This window comes from Ursus americanus, chromosome 27 (assembly GCF_024610735.1).
Source record: "Ursus americanus isolate L20-20 chromosome 27, mUrsAme1.1.p, whole genome shotgun sequence".
Lineage (NCBI taxonomy): Eukaryota > Metazoa > Chordata > Mammalia > Carnivora > Ursidae > Ursus > Ursus americanus.
The window spans coordinates 6,676,390-6,689,354 of record NC_142153.1 but is presented as its reverse complement, the minus strand read 5'-3'; the positions used below and the strand labels follow the sequence as shown (position 1 = coordinate 6,689,354).

General features: G+C 49.4%; 1 protein-coding gene across 1 annotated transcript in view; it reads right to left on the bottom strand.

Annotated features, from left to right (window-relative positions):
* Positions 1 to 12,517, bottom strand: part of ZMAT4 (zinc finger matrin-type 4) — a 344,133-nt gene extending 331,616 nt beyond the window's left edge. Inside the window, exon 1 of the mRNA XM_045779181.2 lies at positions 12,394 to 12,517. The gene's annotated coding sequence lies outside the window, so the exon portion shown is untranslated. The remainder of the gene's footprint in view (positions 1 to 12,393) is intronic.
* Positions 12,518 to 12,965: the final 448 nt, after the last annotated feature.

Here is a 12,965-nt window from a genome sequence, read left to right as displayed (position 1 = left end):
GGGTCCCAGCTCCGCCCTCCCCGTGGCTCCAGCAGTTGTCACCTGCATCACTTCTGTGCTCTTGACGGGATTGTTTCCACCAGCACACACACATCCTGATATTTCTCCCATTTTAAGCACACACACACACCTCCACTCCTCCATGAAGTTGTTCTCATGAGCCATCTCCAACACCTTTCCGCCAACCGCTCCAACGAGGCCCTCACCTCCCATGCCATCAGTGCGCCGGTGGCCTCCCTGCTTATGCTCTGTTCTCAGTCCCCACCGACTTCACACACCAGCAGGACGAGATCTGGCTGATCACCCCTCCTTGAAAATGCTTCACATAGGTGCTGAGGCAGCCTTATCTCAGGCTGCTCCTTTTCTGTCTCCTTTGCTGGCTCATCTTCAAATCCTAGAACAAAGGTCAGTAACACGGCCCGCGGGCCAGCTGCCCGATTCTGTTAATGAAGTTTCATTGAACACAGCCACACTTACTCATATACATGTTGTCTGTGGCTGCTTTTGTGTGGCAAAGGCAAAGCAGACTCATGGTAGAAAAGACCATGGACCGGAAAGTTTAAAATATTTACTATCTGGCTCTTCAACAAAAACTTCACCAATTCCTCTTCTAGATCTGTAAGTATTGGGGTTCCCAGAATCCAGTCCTTGTAGCTCCTTTCTACACTCACTCTCCAGGTTATCTCATCTGGCCCCATATTTTAAATATTATCAATACATGGACAACTCCCAAGATTTTTCTCCAGCGTAGACTTCTCTGAACTCTAGACCCATAACCCAACTGACTAGCAGGCATTTCATTTGGATGCATCTCCCCAAACAAAATTCTCACCTCCTGATTCCCCCAATTTGTTCCTTCCACAAACTTCCACAAACTTCCATCTCATGCCAAAAGCCTTGGGATTCATCTGTGAACCCACTTTCTCTCAAACGCTACATTCAACCCATCATGAAATTCAATAGGTTCCACCTTCAAAATATATCCAGAATCTGACTATTCCAACTCCCCACCCCCACCCCCCTGCTACCACTAATTCAAGCCACCACCCTCTCCGGCCAGGATTGTTGCCTCCACACAGCTCTCCCAAGTGCTCTCAGGGCACGTGCCAGGCAGCCAGAGAAATCCCTTTAAATCATACACTATGTTACTCTTTTGCTCAAAACTTTTCAGGGGTTTGATAAAGCTCACCTTGGCCTCATGGCTACATCTGCACCCCCAGATAACTCCAGCTTCAGGGCCTCTCCTGGCCTGGCCTGCCCTTCCCCCAGACATCCGCATAGATCACCTTCATAGCCCTGGGTCTCTGCTCCGGTGTTACTTTATCACTGAGACCCTCCGGACACACCCTCCCCACACACTCTCCCCATCCCCTTGCTCTGCTTCATTTTTCCCCATTTCACATATCAGCCCTCCTACAAATTGACTTCTTTGTTTGCCATCTGTCTCCCCTCCCTGGAATAGCATCTCTGGGAGGATGGGGGCTGGGTCAGTTTTGTCCAGTACTGTATCCTAAAACCTTAGAACTGTGACTATCAATTCTCACTATTTTGAGCAATGAATAAGTGAACACGTAACATTTTAGAAGCTCACATCCTTGTTCAGGAAACTGAAGGATGAGAGAGAGAAACTCACCATTTCCATCATGGTGAAATCAAAGAGGAGGGCCTCAAGCTCTCCCAGCCCTGTAGCCTGCAGTATCCCTCACTGACCTGTCCCAGGGAATGGACAAGTTACTAGGTCCCCAGCGGCAAGGGTCCTGCCTGCCAGCTGCTCCCCGCACCTCTCTGCAGAGCCTCCTGGAAACCAGGAAGAGGCCAGAGGGAGAAATAGGCAAGGGGCGGCTCTGGAGGCAGAGGGAGCCCCCTTCCCCCTCCAAGACCCCCATGGTCACCAGGCCTGGACCAGAAGGTGTGAGCCAGAGGGGGTGGCCCAGCTGACAGCACCAGCCTGCAATCCACAGCCAGCCAGCTTTGTGAACCGCACCTGCCTCAGGTTCTTCTGCAAAATGAGGCTGATGACCAAATGTTTAAAAATTTGAAAAGAAAGGGTAGTCTCAGACTCTTTTTCCTTTCTTATTTGTGTCTTGTCACACTTAAAAATCTGCAATTTAGAGGTGCCTGGGTACCTCAGTAGGTTAAGCGTCTGCCTTCTGCTCAGGTCATGATCCTGGGGTCCTGGGATGGAGCCCCACATCAGGCTCCTTGCTCAGCAGAGAGCCTGCTTCTCCCTCTGCCTCTGCCACCTCCCCTGCTTATGCGCTCTCTCTCGCTCTCTCTCTCCCTCTCTCTCAAATAAATAAATAAATAAATAAATAAAATCTTTTTAAAAAATCTACAATTTAGAAAGAGGTTTTGCTTCTGCGTTTTCCGTGTGCTCCCTCATTTCCAAACACCCCTCTTGAGTTCCCCTCCGACTCCCTATTCTGCTCCCTTTTTCTTTCTTTTCCTTTTGGCTCATAACATTTCTTTCCTCTTCTCACATTCTGAAAACCTTAAGTTCCAGGCAGGCAGGGGAGGGCTGGCAGAACAGGAACCAACCCAATGCCCCTTCCTGTCTTCTGGAACCCTACAGGGCAATTTTTTTTTCAGTGGAAGCAAAACCAAGAGAGACAGCGAGAAGGAGGGAATCCATAGGAGAACCCCAACTCATTACTTGCTTCCTCCCAGTGGCACTGCCTGGGCTTATTACACAGGAGGGATTCTGAAAAATGAAGCAAAGCCTGGGACGAGGGACATGCAAGGCACCTCTCCCCATCACCTCCTGACCGAGCCACAAGGCCCCTCAGTGGCCTCCAACATCGCATGCTAGCTCTTGCCTCCAGATCGCAGCTCATACCAAGAAGGTCCCTCCTCTGTTCCAGTTGCCCTCATCCTTCAGCGCTGAGGAGCCTCATCCTCCACAAGCCTTCCGTGACCACGCACACTCTCGTTGGCATCTACTTTTCTCAGCACCTACTGGACTCAGCCTCACGGCAGGACTCAGCTGAATGCACCTGTGTTCCAGAGTCCCCTCGTGTATGCTACTATCAACTAAGTCATCAAGTACCTGCCAGGGCCACACAGGGTGCTGTGGCCCACCCCTGCTGCACCTAGGACACGTGGCCAGCAAGAAGCCCCTGTTAATTACGAGGTGGGGTGGTGTTTGCAGGAGGAAAATCTGGTTTGTTCCATGCTGGCTCTTCTGCCTATTGCCCATACAAACTGAGGCAAGTGGCTTTGCCTTTCCAAGTATCAATTTCCTCCTGTGCACAAAGGGAGAAAGACACCTGCCCCATCCACCTCTGAGGCTTGTGAATACAAAACACCATACAAATGTGCGTTATTACTAAAATAAATAGAGCAGCAAATCAGCCACACAGCCCACACCACTCCTCATCCAGCCCTACCTTTTAGCAGGCCTCTCCACTCTTCCCAGTTAAGCCTGTGAAAGCCCCAAGGATGTGCCCCTCGGAGCCACCACCTGCTCTGTGGAGGGAAAGCACCTCAGAGAGCCCCCATGCAGCCTGGGCACACACCATGGAGCCAGCCAGCTGTGACTTCCACGGAGAGCGGGACTCTCAGGCTGCCCAGTTTATGCAACAAAGGAAAGCACCACGGGAAGCAAAAGCAGTCTGTAAAATCAGCCACAGATGAGGCAGTCAGTCAGGAAGCAGAACCAGGAGGGCACCGCTGGAGACCCTCCACACCCTAAGTCACTCCTCTGAATGTGATAGCTGGCAGGAGCTGGCGGTGCATTCATTCGGTCTTATTTAATAAGTGAATTAAGCAATAGGCATGGCTTCTGGGAAGGAGGGGAGGGTGGCTCCACACCTTCCTGCTGGAAATCTGCCAGCTGGCCTCAATAGCACGAGAAGCTATATACAACAGCCCACTCCAGGAAGCGTGCACGGGCTCTGACACCCAGGTTCCTTGTCACCTAGCTCTGCCACTCACTAGATTTGTGACCCTGACCCTGAGCCTCTCTGAGCCTCAACTTCTCCACTTACAACATCTGCAGATGTGTGTGAGGCATGTAAACATACCAACTAAAGGCTAAGCTAGGTCTGACCACTGTAAGGGACAAGGCTGGCAATGTGTGGGGGGCAGGGGGAGGAGGAAGCAGCAAGGCTGCCCCTGCCTGTGGTCACCCTTCCCAGCACAGAGATCCTGCACCCTCAACATCAGAAGCTGACTTTGAGCAAGAGCGCTGCCTCTGCGTGTTTATCTGATCTCACCGAATGGACTGAGGACACCTGGCTGTCTGCCTTTCGACTTTTAGGGAGCAAGATAGTGCTGTGCCGGACACATTGTTACATGTATAGTCCCTGCTCCAACATTTGTGGTTTGAGTAACTAATTTAAAGAGCGTGCTTTTCTGATATGTAAAACAACACATTCGCTGTACGAAATTTGGGAAATACAGAAAAGTCTAATAAAAGAATCAGATGTTTCCTGATCACCACCATTATCACTCTGATATATTATATTCCATTCTATTTTTCATGACTGTATGCATTTCTTTTTTTTTTACAAAATTGTATTTACTTACTTATATATATTATTAGCATTTTCCCATATTCTTACATATTATTCAATGTAACTTTAATAGCTTCCTTGATTTCCATTTTATGGATGAGCCATATTATATTTAATTAATCCCCCCATACAATGTTTTGTTATAATGAGTAATGCTGAAAGGAATATTCTTGATTAGAACTATTTTGCACAGCTCTGATTATTTCCGTAGGATAAATTCCTAGAAGAGGAATTGCTTGCTGGTTTAGAGGGTATATTTTTGAGACATGTCTCCTGTGTTTGCAAATGATCTTCCCACCAGCTAGGTCTGCAAATGTCCATGTCCTGGCATTCATAACAACACAGGGTGTATCGTTTTCATTTTTGCTCATCTGGTAGGTGGATAATGGTATCTTATTTCTAATGTAATATTTTAATTATTAGAGAGGTTGGACACTTGTACATCTTTTTTTCTGGTCATTTGTGTTTCTTTTCTCTGTTTGAACTCCCTGTTCACATCCTTTGCCTATTCTTTCATCAGGGGACAGACTGATTTTTTAATACTCGATGGAGAAGAGAATCAGTTCATAGCCGTCTTTGCTGACCTTGTCCCTGTGTTTAACAATCCCTCCATTAAGGCATTAATGCTAATGTCTAGCTTATATCCTTTTCCTGTTGTTGAAACCCATTTGCTCCCATCCTGTCTTCAGTGGGGGGCACTGCTCTCTCTCTTTCTCTCTTTCTCATCTACCCGTGTGAACTTTCCTTGTCACCTGTCAGCTTCTCCTCCAGAGGATGAAAAATTCCTCTTCATTTTTGCCTGACTGAGGATAATTTAGGAAGTCAAAGTGTCACCCTGTGAAGCTGTCCCCTCCTCTTCTCCTATTGCCAGAGTCTTCCTTCTTCCCTCCTCGCTGCTCACCTGGATGGCACCAAAATGACTTCGGGACCATCCCCTTAGCCCGGCTTTGGGTCTCTCCCAAACCTCACCCCCATCCTCCATTCACAACTCATGTGTCCTAAATGCAAATGTGACTGCCTTTTCCTGCCTAAAAACCTTCTGCTCCTCACTATGACCAGCTGGTCCTTTCCTACCTGGGTATACTCCCACCCTCTCTCTCTCCCGCACCCCCAAAAACATACCTCGTGTGCTCAGACGCAGCAACACTCAAGTATTACTCATAGTGTTCTGACACACTGTGCTGTTTCACGCTTCTGAGTCTTGCCAGAGTGGCTGCCCTCCTTCTCCCCCTCCCCATCCACCTGGTGGGATCCTATTTATTTCTCCAGTCCCTGTCAAGTGTTGCTCTCTCCAAGAGGCCTCCTCTGACCATATCAAGTAAGGGTAACCACGTGTCAACCCCACACCCAGCATATGCCAGCATCCTGCTCCCCACACCTATTGTGTTCTGCTGCAGTCTGTGACATGGAAGTTGAGGACAGAAGTGTGAAGTCAGCCTGAGTGTCATTCTGAATGGAAAGGAACAGTGGCAGCAGGGCTGAGATGAGGCCACCCTGGGTTATCCTGACCATCTGTTTTCTCGAGGTTCTCTCCATGGATGTGGGCTCTTTCACCTTCCCAGGACAGGCTCTGCAGTCCCTGGCCTTTCTGTCCTTTCCTGTGCCCTCCCCCCTCCTCCTCTCCCTCAGCTTCCCCAGCTCTCTCCACCCTTCAAGCCTGTCTCACCACCTGGCAGCCAGGCCCCTGGCACCCACTGTGCCCTCTTCCCCTTTGTCTCCTCAGACACAATCCTGCTTGGCTGCCTCAGGGGCTAATGGTCTTCCCTAGCAAGTTCCCACAGGATGAGGACCGCACGTGTTTTGTTTCTGACAGACTCCCCAGTGCCTGTCTCAGTGCTGGGCACAGTGCTCAGGATGCCTTTGTGAGCACAGAAACATGGCTCTGGATACCCCCTACCAGCTCCTAGCTAGCCCAGCACAGCCTTCCATGTTTCTTTCCTTGTACTCAGTGACTACACACATGCGCTTCCTAATTATGAATTTATTCTGTGGTGTTCATTTCACCAATCCATCTTGCTTCCTACATGACTCAAACCACTGCAAGGCACAGCCGGCACAGCCTCTGCCTCATTCTCGAGAGTGTGAGGCTGTTTCCATCCACAGGTTGCCAGCGGGTCAGCAGCACCCTGCTCCCGCCCTGACCCCACAGGGAGCCCGCCTCTAGGCCTTGGGACAGCCCACCCCCTTGCCACAGTATGTACCTTCCCCAGGCCTCCCCTAAAGCTCCTCCCAGGGGGGTCCAAGCATGCTCAAGAGACATATCTGCCCAGTAATGAATCAAGTCTGGCTGGAAGGAATAGTGGAATTTCAGCCCCACATTGTAGAAGCCTCTCTCAGAAATGAGAATCCAAGGGGCGCCCGGGTGGCGCAGTCCTTAAGTGTCTGCCTTCAGCTCTGGGCGTGATCCCGGCATTACGGGATCGAGCCCCACATCAGGCTCCTGCGCTAGGAGCCTGCTTCTTCCTCTCGCACTCCCCCTGCTTGTGTTCCCTCTTTCGCTGGCTGTCTCTATCTCAGTTAAATAAATAAATAAAATCTTTAAAAAAAAAAAAAAGAAAAGAAATGAGAACCCGAATGAGATTCCCAATTCTGTTTTGTAAAGGTAACTGGTCATCTAAGCGTCTCATCCAGATCCTAACCATGCTGTGGAACTCTCATTTCACTTCCCCAATGAGGAGCTTGAACTAGATGTCTCAAGTCTCTCAGCTCTGTAAGATTCAGATTGAATAATATTTTTCGTATCACTCCTCCTGCTCCTCCTCCCACTGTACCCAGTCCCCTCTTTTCTGAGCCGGTTTCTGGCAGGCACTCTCCCAGCCCCGGCCTTGCAGCAGCCCTTCCCAATCACTGACTGAGGCTGAAGAGTTTGCTGTATAAATCAGGGAAGGTGGAGTTGACTGTGCCATGCTATTAAAGGGCATTCAAAAAACGCTGCTTAACGGCAGGTATCCCTGTCTCCACCATTTGGTTAGAGAAAAATTAGGAGCCCAGAAAATGTAAATGGTCTATTCAATTTGGAAGCAAGAGCAAAAATGACCTACAAAGCAAATACACTGACTGAAGGGATAGAGGATCTCGATTCAGTTCCTGACCCTGCAATCCGGTCAGGGCATGAGGACACCAAGGCTTGCTGCCTTGCTGGGCGTTGTTTGCCACATCTGGAAAGGAAAGATTAGACTTGAAGAGAGAGCCTCAAGCAGTGGACAGGCTCTGCCCATCGAGGCAGTACCTGGAGGGCCATGCAGGCTGGCTACACCCCTTCCTTCCATCCCAGGGAGTTTGGCTCTCGGCCACAAAGGGCCCTCCTCGGGAAAGGGCCAGGATCCCAGGACCAGACAGCCCCTCCTTCAGGCTCCTCACAGCGCTCTGCCTCCTCCTCCAGCTGAATCTTCTGCTTATCCATTTCCTAAAGATCATCACGGAGGCTCCACAACCTTCCCTTTTTAACAACTCTTGCTGACGGAAAATTCTTCCTCATACCTAATCTAAGTCCATCTGCTGCAATTTCTGTCTATTTTCTCTCGTTCAATCCTACTGGAGATGGAGAACAGCTGGTCGCCATCCTCCATGTAACATCCCCTCCTAAACCAAAATCAGTTATTACATCACCCCTCAGCCTGTTTTTCCTGTGGCATAGCAGCCACCATCCCTCCGACCTGCCTTCATGGATTCCAGATCTGAAGCATCCCTGGGCACCGTGGCCCACACTGAAGTACGCTCCATAAGCTCCATGTCCTTCTGGAGCTCTAACGTTCCCAGCTGGATCTATAACTCCAGTGGCTACATCCAGAGAGAAGGACAGAGCAGAAAAGGGATCAATGAGAGCATAGTCCAAGTCCCTGGCTTTATATATGAAGAAACTGAGGTCAGAATAGGCAAAATAAGTGTAGTGCCCAAGGTCAAGGCTGAGGAATCAGGTTCTGGGTGCTAGATGACAAATATTGTCGGTGCAATGCCCTGAGTGGCTGCAGCATGTCCTTGACGGGGTGAGAGCACGACCAGCCTGAACTGAAAAGCCAAGGTCCACGACAGCCCAGACACTCCCCACCCAAAGTCCATCTTCCGATTCCCAAGGCAGATGTCTGCAAGTCCACCATGAACAGCTTTGATTTCCATTAAGAACTCAAACACCTCTGTCAGTGACAACACTCTTAACTATTTACACCCTAGTAAGAATAAAGAGATCTGATCCTTTCTAACTCTGGAGAGAGAGATGTAGGGGTAAGAAGGGAACAAAGAACAAAGGAGCTGGGAGAATGACAGGCACATTTCACTGCTGGCTAATGTGTCCAAGGTCAGTCTGATGCATGGGGGCTGAAGGTGGGTGGGTGTCAGGACAGCAGAGCAGTGAGGGTTCTGCTTGATGGAGTCTCTGTGCATCTAACAGGCCTGCGCTCAGAACGGTCTGTCCTGCCTGTCTCATGAGGGGTAGCTGCACCACCCCAGGTGCTCTGGTGAGGTCTGCATGGAACAGAACATGGTGAAGGATTGTCTCACTGCTCCCACAGGGAAACTCCATGAGCATCCCAGAATTCTTGACTTCCCTTGGCTAACTGTTTTAGAAGTGAGGTGAGCAGGGTGTCTAAAATTAAATCTCAACCTCTAGGGTGCCCTTAAGTGACAGGAAGGAAGAATCAGAAAGGAAGGGAGAAAGAGAGGCATATATCAGATTAAGTAAGATTGTTTGGCATGCAAAAGCTCCTGAGTAGGGAGGAAGGAAGGGGGCGTGTGTGTGTGTGTGTGTGTGTGTGTGTGTGTGTGTGTAAGGAAAAGTAAGTCATGTGAACTATTTACTAATAATTTGGGCTATGAAATTTTCCTAAGAATGAAGGGGTAAAATAACCATGTGTGGTGAGTACAATTTAGAGCCTAGATTTCAAAACAGGCTTCACCCTGTGATGAATAAAGAGAAGCATATGCTCCAAGCTCTTCACCTTTAGGGGGATACTCCAGACACACACCCCCAGAATAACTGGGGAGTTCACGCATCCACCCAAGAGAAAAAAGAAGACATCTCAACAGCACTCACAAAAACACCTAACACTAATAAACGTGCTTATTTGATTTCCCCAAAACCACAAAATTAAATTTTAAAATAGAAGGACTAAAAGGCTCTTCTCTGATAAAAATGTTCATATGTTTTCAATCCTATTTTCAGGGGACAGTTTTCTTTAACAGGAAAATTGGCACAAAATGACGAGATCAAGTAGGTTGGCAAAGAGATTATTGACTGATGTGTTTATGATGAAAAGAGATGACAGGAAAGAGAACAGAAAAGGAAGGAAGGGACTTTTACTTGTCAGGTAAGTCACCCAGGGCTTGTGAAAGCAGAAAGGGGCAACCCCTGCTCAGCTCCGTAGTTAAAAGAGAGAAAGCCTAGTTGCCCAGGTGGGGAGAGGAGAAAATGCTAGATCTATGGATGGTGCTTGCCCAGGGTCTGGAGAAAGCTACCATGTTTGATGAAATGACGAGTAACAAATTTAATTTTCTGAGCACCAATCAGTCCCTTCACACACAAACAGGCGCCATGCTTCACAAGGAACCAATCAGCCTAACAGGAGATTGAAATCTCCAAAGTGGATCACAGCAGTGAGGCTTGATCCTGGATTTCATGCCCCATCCAAGGTGAAGTTGCAATGATGGTGTTTTGCATTTCATCAATTATTCTTCAGCTCCTATTATGCTTTTTTTAGTCTAGAGTTGTTATTTTAGCAATCTTTGTTCCAAATGGGGAACTACAAGGAAGAGGAATGAGGAGGAGGAGAAGACATGGCAAGCGCTCCAGTGTGTCCCACTTGCACTTCCCAGCGCTCCCTCTGCTCCCTCCCCCAACCCTGCCTCTCTCCTCTCCAGGCATGAGTCACCATTCAGGAGCTGGTTTAAAAGCCTTACTTGGAATGTCCTCTATCATGTAGAAATCTAGCAGGTCAACATCAGTTGTAAGGACCCTCCATTTTCGCTACCGGTTTTTGGTTCGAGGCACCCCTGAAACTCAAAAGCATTTTCTAGTTTTATGACTGCCTTCTTGAAAACCAAAGTGCCCCCTCTGAAGCTCCCCCCACCTGCTGGGTGCTGCCTCTCCTGGGCTCTCTGGGGGTCAAGTGCCCCAGACAGACCACAGGGGAGAAGGTGTCTGCCCAAATACGCCCGAACAGCAGACAAAAGCTCAGCGTCCACTCCAGGCTTCCAAACATAAAGCCATAATTTGCAGGGCTGCAAGTTTGTTTTGTTTACTGTCAGACAACATGTGCAGAAGAGAAAGCTGACTGTATCTTGACCAAGAAAAAAAAAATCAGGCAGCTGTTTTTTTAACCATTGTGAGTAGAGCTTCAACAATAACGACTCCCACCCAAAATAGCTGCGTAAAGGAGGTGGAGGACCTGTTGTGGCAGTTAAAGAAAAGAATTAAAAGCTGAAAGTGATTTGTGGAGCCAGAGAAAGGTGACTGTCATCCACACCTCAGCAGGAAGGGTGTCACAGGGACAAGGGGTTGCTGGAGGATCCCTCCCAGGACATTCACTTCTTGCAGGGACTGGGAATCAAGCTCCGCAGCTTCAGGTTGAGGAGAGAAATCAGGGTGAGGTAATTCACCTGACCTCCCCAAAGCCCCAGGGACTTGTAAGATCAGTCCTGGACTGACAGCTTCAGAGCATCCAGCAGGTCAGAGGACATACCTGGTGAACTGCTGTAGGGCATTCAAATAGGAGCTGCCTGCACCAAAGCGGGCAGGAAGTTCAAGACCAAGCACATCACCTTTCTCTCCATGGGGACCTTGCTTCCTAGGAGGCCTATCTAACACCTCCCATTTGCAGAAGCTCCAGGAAAGGACTTTTCCCCAGACCGAAAAGTGGGTCTCAGAGCAAGTGAGGCCCTTGTGGTCCCGCAATTTAGAATGCACAAGGGTGTTTCGAGGCTGAACCAGCTGCTGACCATGGCGAGCTTTTTTGCTTGGAGAGCAATGAACAGAAACAGTGTAGCTGGTGGCCCCAGCACCCTCTGAGGTCCAGATGTACCTGCGTACCTCAACAGAAGCAGCCCCTAGGAGTCTGCCCCTCCCACCAGCTTCCGCCTCTTACAGCCATTGGCATGCTCTGCCCTGGACAGTCCTTCTCTGATAAGGGTGTAACCTTCATAGGGGATACCAGGTAGCTCCATCCCCTTTATTTCAGGACACACCAAGCCTGGAAAGTCTTCCAGTTTTCAGAAGTTAATCAATTAAGTAATTTCTCTTCCTCTAAGAACTGTTTCGCTTGTTTCTCACCAAGTTGTGTGTCACAGATGCCCATCAGGTCAAACAGGACAGCGGCCCACACCCCAGGAAATTTCTTTTCCCACCAGAAAAAAAAAAAAAAAACATGAACTGAGACAGTGGGCAAAAGGGAGGAAGGTGGAAGGAGACAAAAGTTTGAGGAAGGACTCGAGTTGAAGGTCACATAGTTGGTGGAAGGCAGGTCAAGGTAATGGAAAGGGGGCAGACCCTATGGCAGAAAACCCAACCAACCAATCATATTTCTCAGCATCAGCCTCCCAGTGATGGGTTTGCCAGGAAGCAGCAAATCCAGGGGTCCAATTCCCTTCACCCAGCAAACCTGAATTTACACCCCAACCGTGCCGTCTCCCTCGCCCCAGACCAGACTCATTTCCACAGACCCGAGTGCAGCTAATTGAGAGAGTAGTAAACAACGCCAGTTCTAGACAGCGCAGAAGTTTTCCAAATTGTCAGCTTGTTTTCATCCCAACAAAAGACGGTGATTTCCCACCTTTGTCACGTTTCCTCCCTTAAACTTTTCTTTCTGCAATCCCTCTACATATGCTAAACTGCCAGCCACTGAGAACGGCAGAGCCAGAGCAGCACCCCCCGGGACGCAGGCAGGAGTACCTTTTCCGCGGAGCAGAGGGGCTGGTGGCCAGAGGCTCCCTGCCCTGCCGAGCCGGGGAAGGATGCCGTCGGGATGGAGCACGCTGAGGATTACGCGTTCCTGTCTCTGCGACCAGACCTTTCGGCAGCTCGGCCCAACTGTGCTAGCGATGCACTTAGCAATTATCTGCTGGCGCCGACGCCCCGCCCTCTGCTCCTGCGATTGGCTCTCTAGTCCCGGGCAGGACTGCATTGGTTTCAGCCGACCTCACTCATTGCTTTGGCTCCTACTATTATCTAAGCCATCAAAGGAAATAATTCCATGTTTCATTGACAACCTGAAAGGCTCTCCTCGGGCCCGGGTGGGGGCAGGACTGAGAGTCCAGTGGAGGAAGGAGGGAAGAGTAGATAAAGGGGGTGGTGGGGGAGGTAGGAGAGAAGGAGAGCTCTCGGGAAGGGGTGGGGGGGTGAGAAAGAGAGAGGGAGAGATGGAGCTATCAAGCAATCAGATTCTTGCTCCAGCATTTTAACTTCCACAAAACAGAGCCCATAGCAACAATTTTCTGGCCTCATTTTCCCCCCAACTGGTGAAC